Source organism: Rousettus aegyptiacus, unplaced genomic scaffold, assembly GCF_014176215.1.
Source record: "Rousettus aegyptiacus isolate mRouAeg1 unplaced genomic scaffold, mRouAeg1.p scaffold_m13_p_5, whole genome shotgun sequence".
NCBI lineage: Eukaryota > Metazoa > Chordata > Mammalia > Chiroptera > Pteropodidae > Rousettus > Rousettus aegyptiacus.
In genome coordinates, this window is record NW_023416308.1 from 100190792 (window position 1) to 100209708 (window position 18917).

General features: G+C 43.4%; 1 pseudogene; it reads left to right on the forward strand.

Annotated features, from left to right (window-relative positions):
- Nucleotides 1-205: 205 nt before the first annotated feature.
- On the forward strand, nucleotides 206-14832 carry LOC118602976 (annotated as a pseudogene).
- Nucleotides 14833-18917: the final 4085 nt, after the last annotated feature.

An 18917-nucleotide genomic window follows, 5' to 3' on the forward strand; every position in this document is an offset into this window, starting at 1 on the left:
TTGCCCAAGTGCACATAGCTAACAAATAGTACAGCCAGGATTTCATCCCATGATTGCCTGGCTCAAAGCTTGGGCCATTGTTCCCTGTGCTCTGTGATGTCTGAGATGATGACCAAAAGGAGAGGCTCTTTCAAATAAGAGGAAGCCTGGAGAGGCATGAGGATAGCCCAAGATGCTCACGGAAGCTCGGCTGAAATTATGAATCATGGTGCTGGTGCCTGAGGTATTGGGCCCTGTGAACAAGGACAGTCTCTGGCCAGTTGATGAGAACTTTGAGTTTGAGGAGATCTCATGTATTGTCTATTCTTCAGGGGCAAATTTGTGCAGTGCAGCAAGGTGAGACTTGGTCAAAAACTTTGATTTTGCTCACTTTCTGCCCACATATTTTTACACGATCATACAACTATTTCTTATAGAGATTGTTGCTGGATTTTCTTCTTCCAACAACTCTGAAATAATATTGTCACGGCTGTTTCTTTGCATTCTTTTTTTTTCTCCCACAGATTAATTTCTCATTGGAAAATATAAATTTATGAATTACACGCTGGCACGTGCTGAGTTTGGTTCTGTGTAGGAACTAATTTAGAAAAACAGTCTCGATTGTAAACACTGAGAATTTAGGGGTTGGGCATTTTATAAAACTTCAGTTTATCGCTATTATGAAGCTTTCTGCTTTATCACTTTCTTACAGTTTGTCATCATATCTTAATTGAAATCCAATGATTGCTTGTATTTATAAAACTGTGGGGAGAGCCTGGAAGTTTGGGAAGCTGCCCATCCTCATCAAGAGGACACATCAACACGGACTCATCTGTGCCTTGAACGTGTACATCTGAACTTGTAAATCTGGGAGGTTCCAATTACGAACTTTTCACTTCCCAAAGTGTGTATCCGGGGTCAGCATTTTTGGATGTTATCGCTGTGCTATTGGAGTTTAAGTGAAAATGCTGTTTTCTTTGGTCAGGACGTTACTCTCACCGGCACCTCTTATAAATTTGGTGTTTCAATTCTTTCTCAATGTGCGAAAGGAGACGGGCGGGAGTCAGCTTCATTTTGTGTTGACAGCCTTTCGCTTTGGTTCCACAGAACCAGTGAAATATGGGACTTGGCTGAACATTTTCAGGTGAGACAATAACAAAACAGATAATCATGGTGTTGCTAAGAGCAGAAGTCAGATGAGAAGGCAGCTAAGGAAAAACCAGTATTTGAAAAAGCACTGGGTTTTTAATCTGATAGATGTGGATAGTCAGATGTTATTTCCTTGAGCCACAGTTTCTTCATCTAAAAACCTGGATAAATAAATTGTAACTTCATAGAATTTTGGTGAGAGTTAAATGAGATACTGGAACATAAGAATTACTTAGCTCAATGCCTACCACACAGTAAATACTCAACAAACGTACTACTACTACTACTACTACTACTACTACTACTACCACTATTACTACTACTTATTATTATTATGATGCTGTTATTGTTATCATTATTATTATTCTCATCTAAGTCTCAGTTTCCTAATGAGCAAAATGAGAATAATATCAGCTACTCACTAGATTAATTGAAAGAATTCGGGTATATGCATCTGACATATAGCAGATCTATCTATTTATTTTCAGTCTCTTATCTGGTATCTATCAAAGTTTATCAACCTTTGGGGTTAGGAGAAAGCCACCATATTTGGCCAATAGTCTTTAATTATCTTAAATGAAGCACTACTTTTATGAGATGTTTATTCCGTCAACCATGTTTCTTTTCTGAGCTCCAATCTGCCCTTCTGGGAGCAAAGAAGCTCCAGGAATCCCAACAGCTCACTTCACAGAGTGGCCACCAGATCTGCCACAGGGCCGTAAAGATCCCAGCTGGCCCGCTTTGCATCTTTCTACGCAGCCCTATGAGTGGGGCTTTAGCAAGTTCACAGTTCTGCAGTGCTCCTAGGAGAATGGGTGTCACCTGCCTCCATGGGAAGAAAACAGCTACTGGATTCTTTCTGGTTTTCAGGTTATGCTCACCCCAGGCTGCAGTCATCTGTCACTTTGGGCATAGTATAGGTAGCACCTCTGCATTAAGGCAGAGGGCAGGTTTTTCACAAGGCTTCTCAAGGAGGAAATAATCAATTGGGGTCAAGTGTTCCAGTGAAAGCAAGCAGTGAGTTGCACAATCAGCCAGCAGATACCGGCTGTGCTGAAACAGGGGGCTGGTTCAGGTGCCTAACGCACCTGTGGGGAGCAGACTGGGGAGAAGGACAGAGATGACCAGGTTGGCTCTGTGACTATCCCGCAGCCTCTGGGCAGTCGGTCACCCCTCTCTTTAAGGGACTTGAACTGAGCCTCGGAGTGTTACCGGACACCCACTGGACCACAGATATTTAACAACGTTTAAATCAGAACTGGCAGCTTTACAGGGAATGCCTTTAGTGTCTGGGCCCCGAGGAGTTCCTGCCCAGAGGTAAGTGGCATTGACTCCAGTTCAGGCCAAAAAAAATATTCGGGAGGGGTACTGCTCTTTCAGGATTCCTTGCAACTGACAAACTGGTTTATGGTCATGGATATTTAAGATGAGCCAAGATCGATCTAGAGATACAATTAGTGGCTAAAGTGGGCACCTACTAAAAAAAAAAAAAAAGAACACCTACAGGCGAATCTGCATTTGAGAGTTCTATAGATGCCAGCTAAGTACAAATATGGAAATGTCTATTTTTTGGAAAAAGAGTAATGACATGTCTAAGGTATGGTGAAGAAACAGGGACAATTTCGGGTCCAGCCGCATAAACCTGAGCAAACAAACAAGCACACTGGCCATCGGTGCTGTCACACGTCCTCCCGTCTCTCATGCACGGAGCCCACAGAACACCTAGACACCACTCCTAGCCACACTCCTTCCCCGTACACTGTCCTCCCTGTAGACCAACCGCACATGGCACGGATTCTCCTCCTCCCCCCACACCATGTACGGCCATCAGATAAACACAGTCCCCTTAGAAAGCTGATTAATAAAACTATTTTATCTATAACTACACTTGACTGATAATAATGTCCTCAGAGCCTGCATGGTTAGATTGGCTTAGATGGTAACATCCAGATTAGGGCTGAACTCCCTTTGAACTCTTGCCTCACTGCTGGTCTCTCCAGCTCAGAGATTACAAATGGCTTTAGCTGGATTCGCCCCATGGAACCAGGAGGGTAAATAGAATTCCAGCTCCCCTTGGTCGGTTCTCTGTTCTGTCCGACGCTGTACAGATGGTATCTGTGAAAACACTGGCTAAATCAAATGACCTCCTCCAACCCATCGCCGCGTACCCTGGCGGGTCGATTTTCAAACCAATTTTGAGCTCAGATTCTGTGGAGGACATCACTGTGAACGCTGTCTTGAAGACTGACACTTGAAAATAAATAGTTTAATTCTTGGATCTTGGGCTCTTTGGGACGGGCTCCAGTGAGCCATAATTAACTCTTTAAAGTGTTCATGGTGTCCTCCAAGTAGTAAAATACCTAATCCTTTATGATGTAACGCTGAATGGAGGCAGCCAGGAGGCCTTTTAGGCTAATTACGCGTTGGAATGAAGTTAATGACATGCCGAAGATTCTTTGCACAGCTCCTCTGACGTTGACAAGTCACTTAGTAACATACGAGGGATAAGACAGCGATGGCTTTTAAAGAAGGTGGGGGCTGAAAACTGACCTAGGCAGGCCCCTGACGTCATTCCCTGAGTCTAGTCCCTTTCTTGGGACTAGCCCCTTGAATTCCAGGAATGAAGAGATTTGGATGTGAAACGGGCCTTCCATGGCATGATCCTGGAGGTGTGGACTGACATGCGCCTGGGTCTTGGCTCTGAACTAGGCATTTACGGAAGCTGAATTAAGCCAAAGATGAAAGCAGAAGCTCACTATCTAAGGGGGCACTTGTGGGCTGAGCAGAAGGCATGCCAGTACAAATAAGCCAGGTGTGCATCGAAACGAACAACCAGATCCCAGGAAGACGCCCAGTACTCAGAAATGAGGGCTGACAGCAGCCGCCTGGAAGAGCTCAATGTTACTATGATCCCATGCCGCAGATGAGCACACTGGCATTTCGAACTCGTGCAAGGATGTCCAACAACTTCCCCTTCTCTACTCTGGGCTAGGCAGGACTTTGAGCTGTTCCAAGGGACTTCAGCCTCGATTGCCATACCAGCCCAGAGTGCCATGTGCTGCTTTTTGTCTCCCCAACAGTACAGATAGGAGCCTCAAGTTTTCCCTGAAGTTCTTATCCTTTCCCTTGAAGAAAGGCCCCCTTTTCCTCCTTGGTGAAGGACCGGGGCAAGGCTAGCTCTGCCCACTGGGTGACAGTGTTCCTTTCCCGCCATGTGCCCTTTCTTCTCCTCACACACGCAGAAGCGCAGCACCTACCTCGGCTCGCTCGTCCCACCAGGCTGGGCTGGGCACGGCTCCTCCGACGTCGTCATCACCCCGTGCAGAGAAGGCCCCAGTTGAGGGGGCCCCTCTTCCTCAGTGACAAGGACACCGCATGGCTGCCTCCAGGCAGGTGACACCTCACCTGGGTGTTCCAGCCCAGAGCAGGTTCCCAGGTGCAGCAGGGTTCCAGAATGGCAGCCGCCAGGTGGGTCGCCCACCTCCACAGTGCACGGGTGGTAGCAGAAAGTTAGGTGAGTCTCTTGTTTTGATGGACTACAGAAAGAAGAGGCAGAGACCCGTGAGAAACACCTGCTCACTTCCTGGATGTCCTCGAGGTCTGAGCGTACTGCAGGGGATGCCGACAGGTCTGTGGTCTCCTGCGGAGAATGGTGTGGTGTCTAAAGAAGCCAAAGAGAAATGTGTCAGACAGGGCTTGTTAGCATCTCAGCACCCTGCCACATAGTAATTACCAGCACCTCGTGCTACCCAGAAGAGGGAAGGCAATATTTTTATCCCTATTTTATAGAAGGGTAAGTGGAGGCCCAGGGAAGTCAGACAACCACTTTAGCCAGTCAGAGGCTAAACTTGGCCCTGAGGGAGGCTGACTCAGAGGTTACCACTGGAGCTTGGCTGAAGCAGGTCTGTGGGGACACCGCAGGTAGATCTGCTCCTGGGAATGTGGGCCCCAACAGCCGTGGGCCTCTGTTCTCCTCAGGGATCCCTTCTAAAGAAGCCTATGTTCAGTTTGCACAAGAGGGGTGTCTACTTGACCAACTGTGCACCAGTGGGCTGCGTCTACCCATGGGAGCACCTTTGTCTAATTTACACACAGGTGCCAAACAGGCTAGCCTCATCCTCTCTTCCATAGACTATAAGCTCCATGAATTGATGACCATTTAATTTATTATTCAAACCAGGGCACTTAGCACAGGCTGCCCGGCATTGCCTTGTATCTTTTTGTGTGTGTGTGTGTGTCTTTCCTGAATCTACTAGACTATAAATACTTGTATGCATTAGGAGCTCAATAGATTTTGTCGATGACAAAGATATATTCTCCAACACAGGCTAAATGAGGAATGGAAAATGGCTTTTATTTTACAGATATGGCTGCCTGAAGAGCTATGTTTAGAAGGACGCTGATGTTGTGTGTAGACTGTCACAGTCTATTAGTAATGTTTTTGGTGGGCAAGAGGTCTTGTGGGGGTACATGGGGGTTAGACACAACACAGGAATATCTGTTTGCTATTCCTGGGCTAGACCTTGCAGAAGTTCAGTGGTATTAGCTTAAATGGGATAAGTGACGTGTAAGATTGAGGGAATTCGCAAGCAAAAGACTAGGTGATGTATTTCACCTGTGGTACGATTCTCATCAATGGGATTCTGAGCACCTTTCCCCATCTTGTTCTTCAGCATGATTTTAATGGCTTCCACCCTATTCTGCCTTATGCATGTACTGTAATTTATTTAACTAATTTCCTTGTATTTGATGTTTTGGTTATTTCCAGTTCCCTACTATTAAAAACCCTATTGCAGATCTTTTTGATGGTTTCAACTGGAGCCGGTACAGGGTAGGGCGCCTCTCCACTGCCTGGAGTAGAGTGAGCCTCCCAGAGCCCAGCCAAGGAAATTGACTAGCAGGAGTTTCCTGTCAAGCTTATTAACACAAGGGAGAGCCTTCGAAACATACAACACCACTCCTAAGTGTTTTTTGAATGAATAAGTGTAGGGAAAGATTTATGACCCAAATAAGAAGAGCAGGAGGGTGTTTTCAGCCTTGTATTCCGAGAAAGAGAGGTGATGGGGCAAAAGTAGATTGCTGGCTGTGCAATGATGTTGCCTGGAGCAAACACTGGTCAGAGGCTGCCTGTTTGCTTTAGCCCTCCCCCTGCCTGTAGGACAGAAGCTTAACAGAGCCATTTCCTGCATGAACTACAACCCCCTCCCAGGGGCAATGGGTGAGATGTGGCCTTCAGAAGAGTTTGGCACTATCGCCAGATGTCTTGTAGGAAAGAATAGGCATTAAATAGACATTTAGACAATAGGCAGAAACAAAGACATTTTGTGTTTCCTTTGTATGTAGTCACTGTCTTGTGTATTATTGTGTTTCTGTATTTCCATTCGAGGGGAGGGTGACCTACGTCGGAAGCAGGAACGACAAATGGACTTGAACTTAAAAAGAAGTGATCGGAGAGTGAAATTCTAACACAATCTACAGCCGTGAAATAGGAAGATGAACCTCAAAGACGCTATGCTAAGTAAAATACACCGGTCACAAAAGGACAACTGTTGTATATGGCTCTACTTATATGAGGCGCCTAGAGCAGTCAAACTTATAGAAGCAGAAGGCAGAATGGTGGTTGCCAGGAGTGGTAGGGAGAGGCGGAAGGAGGAGTTCGCATCCAATGGGCACATGGTTTCGGCTTGAGAAGGTGAAAATTTTTGGAGATGGATGGTGGTGATAGTTACATAACATCATGAATACGCTCAATACCACTGAACTGTACACCTAGATATGGATAAAACGGTAAATTTTATGTTACGTATATTGAAGAAAACAGCTCTTCTAGGAGTTCTAGTTGAGGTGGAAAAAGAACGGAGGGTCGTATGACCACAGAGTGACAGAACAACCGCCAGTATTTACTTGTCAGGAACGGTGTTAAGTGTTTTCTATACGCATCTCATGAATCATCGCAGCAGCTCTCGGAGACGGATGATGATATTCTCTGTTTGCAGAGGTGGGAACTGAGGTTTAGTGAGGTCTAGTACCTTCCCAAGGCAGTATTAGAGCAGAGCTGGACTTTGAAGCCAGGTCTCGTGTGTCTAGAATCTGCCTTCATTACATTCATGGAGACTGGACTGCTACAGGATGTGCTTTACATATTTGTTTCATTTAATCCACATAATGACCTGGTCGATTTGTTATTATTATCCCAGTTTATGGAAAACCAAACTAAGTCTTGGAAGTTAAGAGGTTTGCCTAACTGTGCACAGATAATGAGTAGCAGAAGCTTGATTTGAACCCAGGTCTTCCTGGATTTGGAACCCATGCAATGTTTTCCTGTGACTTAATGGCTTAGACCAAGCTCCAGGGCACAGTCTGATTCATTTTCCTTTTAGTTGGGTTCTCTGCTGCCCCAGGAGAAGGGAGATTATTTGCTGGTGTTTTCTTATATTAACTTTTAGCATTTTAAGATGGTCCTTGGCTTGTAGGATCTCTTTGACTTCTTAGAAGTTGTGCAATTCCTAGCTTGCCTACCTTATTACTTTTCTAAGAACTCCTGACACCCGGACAGCCTTTACTCTGAGACATTGCATGAGAAAGATTTATTGGTCTATCTGTCTTGTCCACCAGGTTATAAGCTCTTAGAGGGTGTGAGCTCTGTCTGATTTATGTTTCCTCAGTGCCTACCACTGTGCTCACTCACAGGAGGGACTTATGAAATATTTGTTGAAAGAATGAATGCATGAAACCAGAGTGGCCAATGGAAAGTTACCTTTTTTAAAAAATTAGTTCTTCAATATAAGCCTTACCTGGCTCATAAATGAAATAATCTATAAGTTAGTCATCAGCTTTTGTTTCTTACCTTGCTGTTTATCTGAGAAATATTGATGGAGCCATCAATAGGTAGGTAGGCTGGGAAAGCAGAAATAAATATCATAAACCCTGACTTCTCAGGAGCTTACTTCTAGGAGGTTGGTGCAAAATTACAAACAAATCCTTGGAATAGTGGTCATGAGATAAACAGTGTTAAGTGTCCCAAAGAGAGATGAGATTTCTGGAGAAGGTTAAGAATAGAGACAGAATGAAGTTAAAATCCTGGGTCTTGACATTTAGGCTGCTTATGAGCTGTGAGATGCCGGCAGATTACACAAACTTTGTAAGGCTTTGTGTCCTCATGTAAAAAAAAAAGAAAATGAGGAGGTGTTATGGGTTGAATTATGTCCCTCCAAAAGATGTTAAAAGTCCTAACCCCCAGTACATATGAATGTAACCTTATTTGAGAATAAGATCTTTGCTGATTACCAAGTTAAGACGAAGCCATGAGGGTGGGTCATAATCCAATGTGACTGGTGTCTTTGTAAAAAGGGGATTTTTGGACATAGAGGCAGACACATACAGGGAGAAAACAACGTGAAAATACAAAGCAAACGTCTACAAACCATCTACAAACCAAGGAATGCCTGGGGCTACCAGAAGCTGCAGGAGAGGCATGGAATGGATTCTCCGTCAGAGCCTTCGTCAGAAACCACCTGACCAACATCATAATTTCAGATTCCTAGCCTCCAGAACCATGACAACACACTTCTGTTGTTTAAGCTACCCAGTTTTGGGTACTTTGTCATGGCATATCTCATACAGATATGAGGATTAGATGAGATAATATAAGTAAAGTGCTTAGCAAAATTCTTGGTACATAATAGTAGCCATTGGGTAATGTGAAGGATTCCTGTTATTTTTGCCTGCCCAGCATCTCTTTTCTCTTTTTTTTGGTAATAGCCACTCAGTTTTCCTTTGGTAAAGTTGCCTCTTTCCTTCTCCAGTCATGGTTCTGTCCTGGCTGGCCTGTTAGAGGTGTCCAGCACCTAAATCTTATAATGAATCCAGGAGGGATCATATGCCCCAAATAGGGCCAATTAAAGTTCTCATCAGGGATAGGGATGAGTCTTGAGAAAGGAAGGATCTCTGCTCCTCTGGGATGAGAAACAGTAAAGACAATGGAATTGACCCTGGAGCTTCTTGGGAACCATTTTCCCATTTTTCTTGACCGTGTGGAGGAAGCCATCTTCAGGATGAGGGAAGGAGGCTAGTGTGCAAACAGAAGAAAATCTAAGTTGGTGAGTGATGAAGATGAGTGAATAGGGGTGGGGGAGAGAGAGCCGAAGATAGTGAGCTAGGATCTGAGCCCTGGGAAGTAGCATTCTTGAGCCTAGGTGCCCATGGACCTATAAATTATTGAAACCGATAGTTTTTTTTAAAATATGAATTTGTGTTGAAGTTGATCACATGACTCTAGATGAGTCCTGACCTAGATGTAATCTTCAGATGCCTGCCTTTTTCCAAGGGCAAGCAGCTTCTGAGTAAGAACATTCAGAAGGTAGCAATGGTGGTTGTGATGGTGATGAGGGTGTCCATCAAAGACCAGTGGACCATAAAAGACAGGAGAAACTTCCACTGCAATTTCATATTGGGATTGGCTTCTGTCTGTGACTTTCCCTCTGATGTCCTCATCAGGCTGTGACATATATTTGGGGCCTTCTATTTTGACCTCTGTGGAGAATAAGGCTAGTTCTTGTAAAGAATTTCAGAGGTTTCAGGAACACAAAGGTTACTTCTCAAATTTAATGGAAAATTCCAGTGGTCTGACTTGGGACGCTTCTAGGACTCTTTGGGACGGGCGTGGAGAGGCATCCATTTTTTTCTGAGGTGTCAAGGATCTAGCTCATCTTGGAATTTCTGCTCGAGCTTAATTTCTAGTACTCTTTAAGTATCCACCTCAATGATGATGTGCTGTTCTTATTGAAAAGGGGCATAAGAAGCTCCAGGGTTTAGATTTCATCCCGTTGACCTTCACTCAACTATGTACAAATAGTTATATGCAGAAGACCAATAATATCTGAATGTTCTCTGTTAATAGTTTACTATATATTTCTATTTAGCCTTCTAGTCTAAAGATTAGTTAATGTACAAGGTTGTTGAAAGACTTGAAAGAAAACTTTGAAAAATTATACTCAGTAACTAGATTATGTACGAACACATATTATACACTAAATTGTAGAATTAGATTTACATTCTTTAATTTTGTGCTGGGAAGCTTGAGGAAATGATGAGTACATCACGTCTGCATTTTGACCATCAAAGATGTTGTGCTCCCATAGGGAATATAGTCAATAATATTGTAATAACTATGTATGCTGTCAGATGGTTGCTAGACTTACTAAGGTGATCACTTAGGTATATAGATGTCTAATCACTATGTTGTACACCTGAAACTAATATAATATCGTATGTCAACTGTAATTGAAAAAATAAAAAAAAGACTTAGCCTTGGTAAAGTGCAGAGACACAGAAAAAAAACCCCATCAAAACACAGAAAAAAAAACCCATCTCAGTTCTCTTGGAAGAATTAGACTATGAAGCAATGTGGGCTAGATGATACAGGAATACTAAGCATTTCAAAGCTTATAGAAATAACTGTGGTAATGTTTTTACGAACAGTTTTTGACTACATGTTTATATAATTCCTAGTTATTGATTAAGGACTACTGCTGAATTCTGCCATTTTACTGAGAACTCAAACTACATATGTTATTTATGCATAGGACAGTGCCTGGAACATTATCAGCATTCAATACTTGGTGACCAAATGAATGAAGTATTGGTAGGGAACTCTATTTTCCTTCCCCCTCAAAGTTTCAGCTTTGTTGAACTTCTCGTTGTAGTTCCTGGGATGTCCTACACTCTTCCTTTCTTGGGTCCTTTGCACACGGAACACTGCGCATTCATGCAACAAATATTTATTGCATGCTAATTATGTGGCAGGCACTTGTACAGGTGCTAGAGAGACCACAGAGAACAAAACAGACAGTGAAGCTTACATCGTGGTTGGGAGAGACGGATGATAAAGAAAAATAAGTACGCACAATACATGTTATGTTAGATGAAGCAAAACGCTAGAGAGGAAAATGAAGCCCAGAAGCAGGTATGTGCGTGGGTGGGTGGGGGGCTGTTGTTGCAAATTTTCAAAAGGTGACAGCTGACCAGCCGAATCCTAGTCATCCTCCAGGCCCTCCTTAACCCCTGGATTCAGTAAGCGCTCCCTGTTTCAGGTTCTCATAACACCCTACTTGTCATTACACTCAGTATAGCTGCAATTGCTTCATGAAAACTGTCTTCTCTGCTGGACCGAAGCTTCACAAAACCAAGAACCATGTTGTTTTATTTACCACTCTATTTATTCCTGGCATCTGTGACTATGCTTTGCCTATAATAGAGACTTTATGAATATTTACTGGGCAAACAGATGAGTGAAAATAGGACATGTCTTGGAAAACATCCTTTTTGTACTTGGTATGTGTACACTATAAATGTGTATACTATAAATGATGTTGTTTTTTTTGGTTGGTGTACATATTAGGAACTGTGGAAAACAAAGTTTGTTTTTGGAAATTGGGCAATGGGTTGTGAAAAGACTTAATCTCAGGATCTTCATTGGAACTATTGAAAAGAATTTCTTTCTCCTGGATTTGTAAGCTTGGAGCTGCTGAGGGGGTCCGTCCTGTGGTAGGGGACTGTTCGAGAAGGAGACTCACAAATAAGGAAGCAGAGCGGACATAGAAAGAGACTAAATCTTGACGCTTGTCTGAGCCCCTTGATCCAGCAATTCCTGAACTTCACTATGAGTTTTCACTGAGATGTACCAATAACAATTCTTTTCTTATTTGTTTTAAGCTAGTTTGAGTTGGATTTCTCTCACCTACATCAGAAGAGTCGTGACTGATATTTTGGACAGTATTGTTGGCAACACAGTGTTTACAAACCTTGTCCTTGAAAACTGTTCATTGCTATAAAAAATCCAGGATATTGCTAATCCTACTGCCATAAGAAGATGCTAGAGGAGTCTTATCCATCAATTACTATTAATGAGCACATCCAAAACACCAGCCTTTGGATGACCTAGGCTGCACTCTCATCATGTACTTCCGCCCTCTTCCCTCCATGACCCCTAAGTTTTCCAGACTGCCCTGACTCACAGATAAATACCACGTGCCTGTTTTCAGCGTGCCTTGCTGAGAGCAGGACTAGCTTAACCCAGGAGAACCCCCTGGAGCTCTTGAGTGACTCATCTTCAACAGAGCCCCAGGTTTGCCTGGAGATGTCGTGGGAGCTATTTTGTGAGAAACTGTAGAATACACATGAATAAATTGGGACTCAGTGCCAATTTGGAGCGATTAAAGGATCCTGTGAAAGCTGAACCTCTGGAGAGATGTATATACACTTCTATTGTATAATCCTCTAAATTAAAAGGGCAGAGGAGTAGCCTCCTTTGATCAGAGCACCTGTGCACACCAACTCTTGGCCCTTGGGTTCTTGGCACTAGCAAAATTTGTGTTATCATGATGGCCAGCCCCAGGCTCTTTCCTATCACTCTGGGAATGCCTTCTTACGAATTCCTTCAGAGATTTGGTTCTAGGCCTTGCTAATTACTCTTTGTATGTTTAGACATGGCTCCTGGGTGTCAGCAGCAAGAATGAGTTGCCAGAGGATCAAATTCCTCCTTGAGGCAGTTCACTCCTCTTTTAGCAGGAAGTGGTGATGTATCCTTCCCTAGGTACCTCTCCTCTTTTTTTGAATCCCAAACTCCAAATGCCACCTTATCTGGGAATGCATCACTGACTCTACTTCCTCACTGGGGCCTTGGAATTTTTACAGCCTTGGAACTTTCGGAACTCATTCCGCATGCTCTAGTTGGTGAGTTTTTTTTTCAAAAAAAAAAAAAAAAAAAAAAAAGGAATTTATAGTGATACTGTAGGATTCAGAAGCAGCTTCCTGAACCCCTATTTTTCTATGACTGCCTCTAAAGACTTCTCAGTGGGACATGTTGAAATCCCAAGGGCTTTAGCTAATGCGAACTCAGTAACTCACCTTCCTCTCTCCCCAGAGTGCAGGGTGGTTAAATTCTGGAGATAAGGTATTAGCTTTGGAAACCTGCTCTATCTTTTTCTAGCTGTGTGATCTTGGGCATGTAGCTTAACTTGTCACTAACTTGTCACTTTCCTTATTTGTACAGTGGAGATGATGATGAGCCTTGCTACTGAGCACTGCTGTTATTAAATAAAATGATTCAGGTAGAGCACTTAGTACAGTGCTTGGCACATAAGAACTCAGTGACAGCTGTTGTTCCTACTATAAATCAATAAAAAAATTATTTAATGTCAAATAGAAAACGAGGCACAGTTTTAAGTTCCAGCCTCTGAGTCTCACGTGGAATTGACATCTTCATATCTTGAGGCAGTGTTCAGATCTTACTGTGACCAAATGTACCTTTCTTCCTTATTTTTTTTTTCCACTCACTCAACAGATAGACACTGCCTGTCTGCTATATGCCCACTATATATAAGCTACAGCTCCCACAGTCAGGTTGTGAGAATCAGGATTAATGCTGGGGAAATATTTTGCAGTTTGGGCTGCATGATAGATTAGTGTTGTAGATATTTATTTACTTCCTCAGTGGAATTTATTTTGCTAGGTCCCAACTCTGTGGTCAGGGACAAGAGATGTTTGCTTTACTTTAGAGGAATGCCAAGGGTGAAATCAATCCCCTTGTTTCTGCTATTTCTTACACAGAGGCAATTTAAAGGAAGCTTAGGAGAGAAGTGTGTGGGTTGAGACAATGCTCTCTGGCTGGTAAGAAATGAAACCTCAAGGATTAGGAGGTATACTGCATATTAAAAAAAAAAAAAAGGGAACAAGCTTGGGGCTTGACTCTTTATGTACTGGGCTGAAGTGCTGTATTCATAATCCGCAGTCTTTGGTTAGTGATGGTGTATGGATTCATATGTGGATTCATGTATGGATTTATGTGTGGATTCATATATAGAGTCATATATGGATTCATGGGCCCGATGTGATTCTCACATGCAGCCAAGATCGTAAACCGCTGCCGTAGGGCAAGCGGAAGAGGATAGAACTATTTCCTGTTGGTTCCGGTCTTCTCAAGAGGCTTTAAAAAAGAGATTATGAGATACAGGAAGCTAGATGAAATCTTAAGTTGTTTCTGTGGAGAAATTAAACCAAGAAGTGAGTGAGGGAGGAGGTGTGTCCTGGTATGGTTTGTGAATGAACTAGAAGCCTACAGCTGGCCAGCCTGCACATTGTGGTGCCTGGCATTTCTCTGGTGGTGTGCAGTCCCTCGGATATAGGAGTAAAGCAAGTAGATAAAGGTGATGACCCTGGGCTGGTGAAATAGAACTCATCTAGCCGGATGACCAGAGGGGCTAAGCTAGGCTACCCAACCATCGGCTCTTCGAGGAGCCAGAGGAGACCAGAGATTTGGATGAAGTCCTACAACGAGAGCAGAAAACTGTCCAAGAAGAGGACGCGGGCCTCCATGCCCTTTACTCTGTCCTAAGTCTCCAAAATCAAATGCAGCAGGAAAATGGGAATGAGCTGGGTGAGCAAAATGACATCACCGATGACCTTGCATACCTGGCGAGGAGCACAGATAACGCACTTTGCACTGAAACTAGACATGTGAATATGGTGGACAGGAAGTCAGATCTAGTTGGAGGACAATGGCAATTTTATTGCTGCTCATGGCTATTGTGCCTGTTCCAGTCTGCCCCACCAGGCAGTGCAACAAAGGGACTGCCAGCTGTGACACCTACTAGTGATGGAGAAAAGCTCAGTGTCCTTTTCAGACATAAAAGCTGCTCTCAATAAATATCCCCAAAGCTCTGCAAAAAAAAAAAAATTATATATATATATGTACATATATATTTTTTCATTAGTTTTGGCGGAGATTGGGTTAACCATATAGAACCCTCTGCCTTCCTGTACTTGGGGGAGCATTGGTTGTATGTAACACTTTGCGTGACCGTAGAATATGATTCTGTAAACAGTACTTTCCCCCTTAAGTTCTGTTTGCCCCTTATATTCTGCCCAATTATTCAATGGCGGGGATCATATAAAACACTTCCAGGTGGCAGTTCAGCATGCAGACCATTTTGTTCTGACAGTGGTTCAGTGTCGACTGCTTATAAATTGTTTCTCTATCAAAACAAGGTGCTATTAGCATTTTGAGAAGAACGATTATTCTTTTTTTGTGAGATCATCTGTTGCATTCCCACTGAAAGCTGGCCATAGCTTCCAGTTATTGGAACAACTGAAAATGCCTCCCCCCATTCCCAAAAGCCCCACAGAGGGGCTGCAGCATCTCCTTTGAGAACCGTCGGATAATGTGAACCAGAGCTCTAGCAGGTCTTGTCCGATAATGATGTGGTGTTGCTCATAGAAATTTCCCCATTGCACTGGAAGCCACAAATCCTGCACTGATCCATGCCAGGTTGTATTCTCTGTTGTTTTTTGGTGCTTGGGACAGGGCTTGACCCTCAGTGGATTCTTAATAGATATCTGCATTGGGTTTGTGGAAACACTATAGAGTATAGCATTAATTTCACACAATCTAGTCAAACTGTATTGCAGACTTAGTCAAAATATTTAAGAAACAGTATTTGCACAATATTTAAGAAACAGTATTTGACCAATGAGAACTTATCCTGGGGGTATGGAGGCTCTCTTGATGAAAAGATCAACCTTCAGTTACTGGCTCATGGGGCAGTTCCGGGGATCCCAGGAATGGGAAGCAGGGAGACAGGGGACAGCGAGGGACAGAGTCTATTTAAAGTCTATTTAAATAGCCAACTGAATTTTAACAGCTATCAGGTCAATACTAGAAGATGCTCCTGAATATTCTCAGAGTGGCTATTATGTACAGCGTAGCCCATAGAATGTTTTCAGGACACACTGCTAGCTATATTTTCATTGAACAAATATTGTGAAATTTCTTTACAAAACGTTCTTCTCTGACTCCCAACCTTTCACCACTTATTTTTCCCAAAAGTCTTTCTCTTTGCTCAGTCAATGACAGTTCACATTATTCAAGAAAAGAGTAAGAGAGAACATTGGGTCTCATCTTATATTTCACGGACATAACCCAGAGACAAATGCCAGTTTCTCGGGAGTCTGGCCAATGCTCACTACACTAACAATTCTTCTAAACCCCTCTGCTCCTGCCCTTGAAGCCCTACCCCTCGCTTCAGGTGAGTCCCTTAGATTTCTAGTCTTCAAACCTTGGCTGACACCATAGAAATGGAGGGATAGTGACAAACGTTTGGATTCCAGGACGTTGGGAGACCTAGATTTTAGTCCTGCCTCTTTCCTTCTCAGATGGGTAATTTTAGGTAAAGGAGAAAAAGCACACACTAGCATTGGGTGCCTGTGCACAAATCACTCAGCCTCTCAGTTATGTCAACTGTAAAATGAAGGGTCTACATCAGCTGCTCTCTAGGGCTCCCTCGGCCTAGATTCCTTTTGGTCTTATTTGTTCTGACCATCTCTGCGTTGTGAAGGTGGAAGGCTGATCCCTGTTTTGGCCCCATATCCACTGCTCTGGCTGCTGGTCGGCTTTTCTTTCACCTACATGGCCGGTGTCCTCAGGCCTTGCCCACGGAAATCCATGCTTTGTCCTCTCTCCCTTGGTTTGGGCCAAAGGGTCTTTGGACAGTGGAATCTCCCACCCTACACCTGAGCTTAGAGAGTCTCCCACAGGAAACTATGGTCACAACTCCTTCCTTCTGCCGCCACGTCCACCCCTGCACTCCTCTCTCCTTCTTTCTCACTCTCATTCACGGTCTCGCTCTTTCTTCCTTGATTCTCTTTCTCCTGACTTTCTCCTGTCTCTTTTCCTCCTTCACACTCTCAGCCTCGGACCTCATCAGCTCACCTGCTTCAGCTCCAAGGAAACCGAACTGTTAAGGCCTCCATCACTACAGTCAGGCTGCTGCTTCCTTACTCTGGCTCTTTGGAAGTTACTTAATCTCCGCTTGCCTCAGTTTCCTCATTTATAAGTGTAACATTTTTTCCTACCTCACAGAGCTGCTGGGACAGGTCAATGAAGTTATAAACGTAACATACTACAGCAGCGCCTGGCAGACGGGAATTGCTCAAGGTTACGTAGGATCTCTTTTTTTTTTTTATCCTGCAGCAAGTTGACTTGGCTCATTGAATGCATATGGGTGTGATAAAGTCAGTTATTCAGCTGCCCTTGAAAGTTTGCATTATCTTTCCTTCAAGCATTTAAAACATATGAGCAATTTACTCCCCAAGCTTTCTTTTACCATTCAGCTGCCATTCCTATTCCTTTCTACAAAAACACACATGCTTCAACCTGACTGAACTATTTGGGCTTCCAAGACCCATGGGGCTTTCTCAATCTTTCTTGTCTCTTCATTTGACTGGCATGCCCTTTCCCCATCTACCTTCTTTGTCTTTGGTGATGGGACAGGTTGACCTCTTATTGAAAGTTGCTTCAGGGATCAGCTTACGTGCCATCTCCTCCAGGAAGACTTCCCTGACTGCCGCCACTCCCTAAGGCAGAGATAAGTGCTTTTGGGGGGTACTTTTTAGATACTGTTGTCACAAGGCTTAAGCCACAGCAGTATTATGATTTATTTACTTGTCCCTCTTTCTAAAATGGCCCGTCCTTAAGGACAGGCTCTATGCTTTATCCATCTTTGTGTCCTCAGCATCCAGCCCAAGTTTTTGGTGCATAATGTATACTCAGTAAATATGAAATGAAGAGAATGCGAAATCATCTTCTAAAAACACTACAGAAGTCGCAACGTCATTGCACTAAAGGGCCTTCATTTCACTACGAGGAAAGTTCTGTATCTATTTCTTTTCAGACATATGTTTCTACTTTCAGCGCAATTATAACAAGTTTGATTTTCACAAAGTCCATAGCTATTAAAAAGCTCTGATTAGGAGTTGTGGGGAAGAAGCTGTCAGCGATAAGAGCACTAAAAGCAGAAATGTCCCCTGATCCTCTGATAGCAATAGAAACAGAGAAGGTACAAAACACACGACTGGGTGCTCATGTACGGGCTCATTTAGAGTCTGGGGAAACAGGATATTCTCACACAGGTTAACAACTGACATTCAGAAGGAATGCCCTGAGTTACTGAAAGGTTAAATTATACTTTGTAGGCTCTGCTTAAGAAAACAAAGTGTTGAAACCTATTGGGTTTTTAATGAAGTAAGTTTCAGTCACCTGGAAAGGGCGTGGGACCCTTTATTCATTAAGATGCTACTTGAGTATTTTAAGACAAAAACTGTGTTGCTAGTCACAGACGTTCCTGTGATCTCCTAACTACCTTTGGGTACAGAGAGCATCTTGCCAATAAACAGCAGAATGGCACCTTCTGCTGCACCTTCGAATCACCTGGGGAGCTTTGAGAAAACTCCCAGTGCCAGACCGTGTCCATACCAATGAAATCGGAATCCCTGGCAGTGGGACTAAGTGTCAGTATTTAAAAAAAGCTTTCCAGGTAAATAGAAGATATCTGAGGACAGCACTGTTCAAACTCTTCTCTTTGGAACCCTGGGGGTCCCTCGGTATTCTCTCCAATACTGATTCTGGGATAGGAGAATGTGGGGGCTACAGTCTCTCTACTTACTGTCTTCAGCCCCTATTTTCTTTGGAACAGGTTAGGCATCAGTGAAGGATTTTGTTTGAAGAGTCCTCAGCTAAAAAAAAACAAACGTGGTGACAGTTTTCTTGTGGCAGGTAAAAGGGTATCCAGGTATATGTCCTTAGGAGGCAGCAATTAAGAACATCATTTGAGGAAGTTCGAGTCCGAGCTCCTGGGCTTTACCTTGCTGGATCTCAGTTTCCCTATTTCTGAAATAGGGATGGTTGTAGCCCCTGTCTCACTGGGTAGTTGTGAGAATTAGTTCAAATACATAAG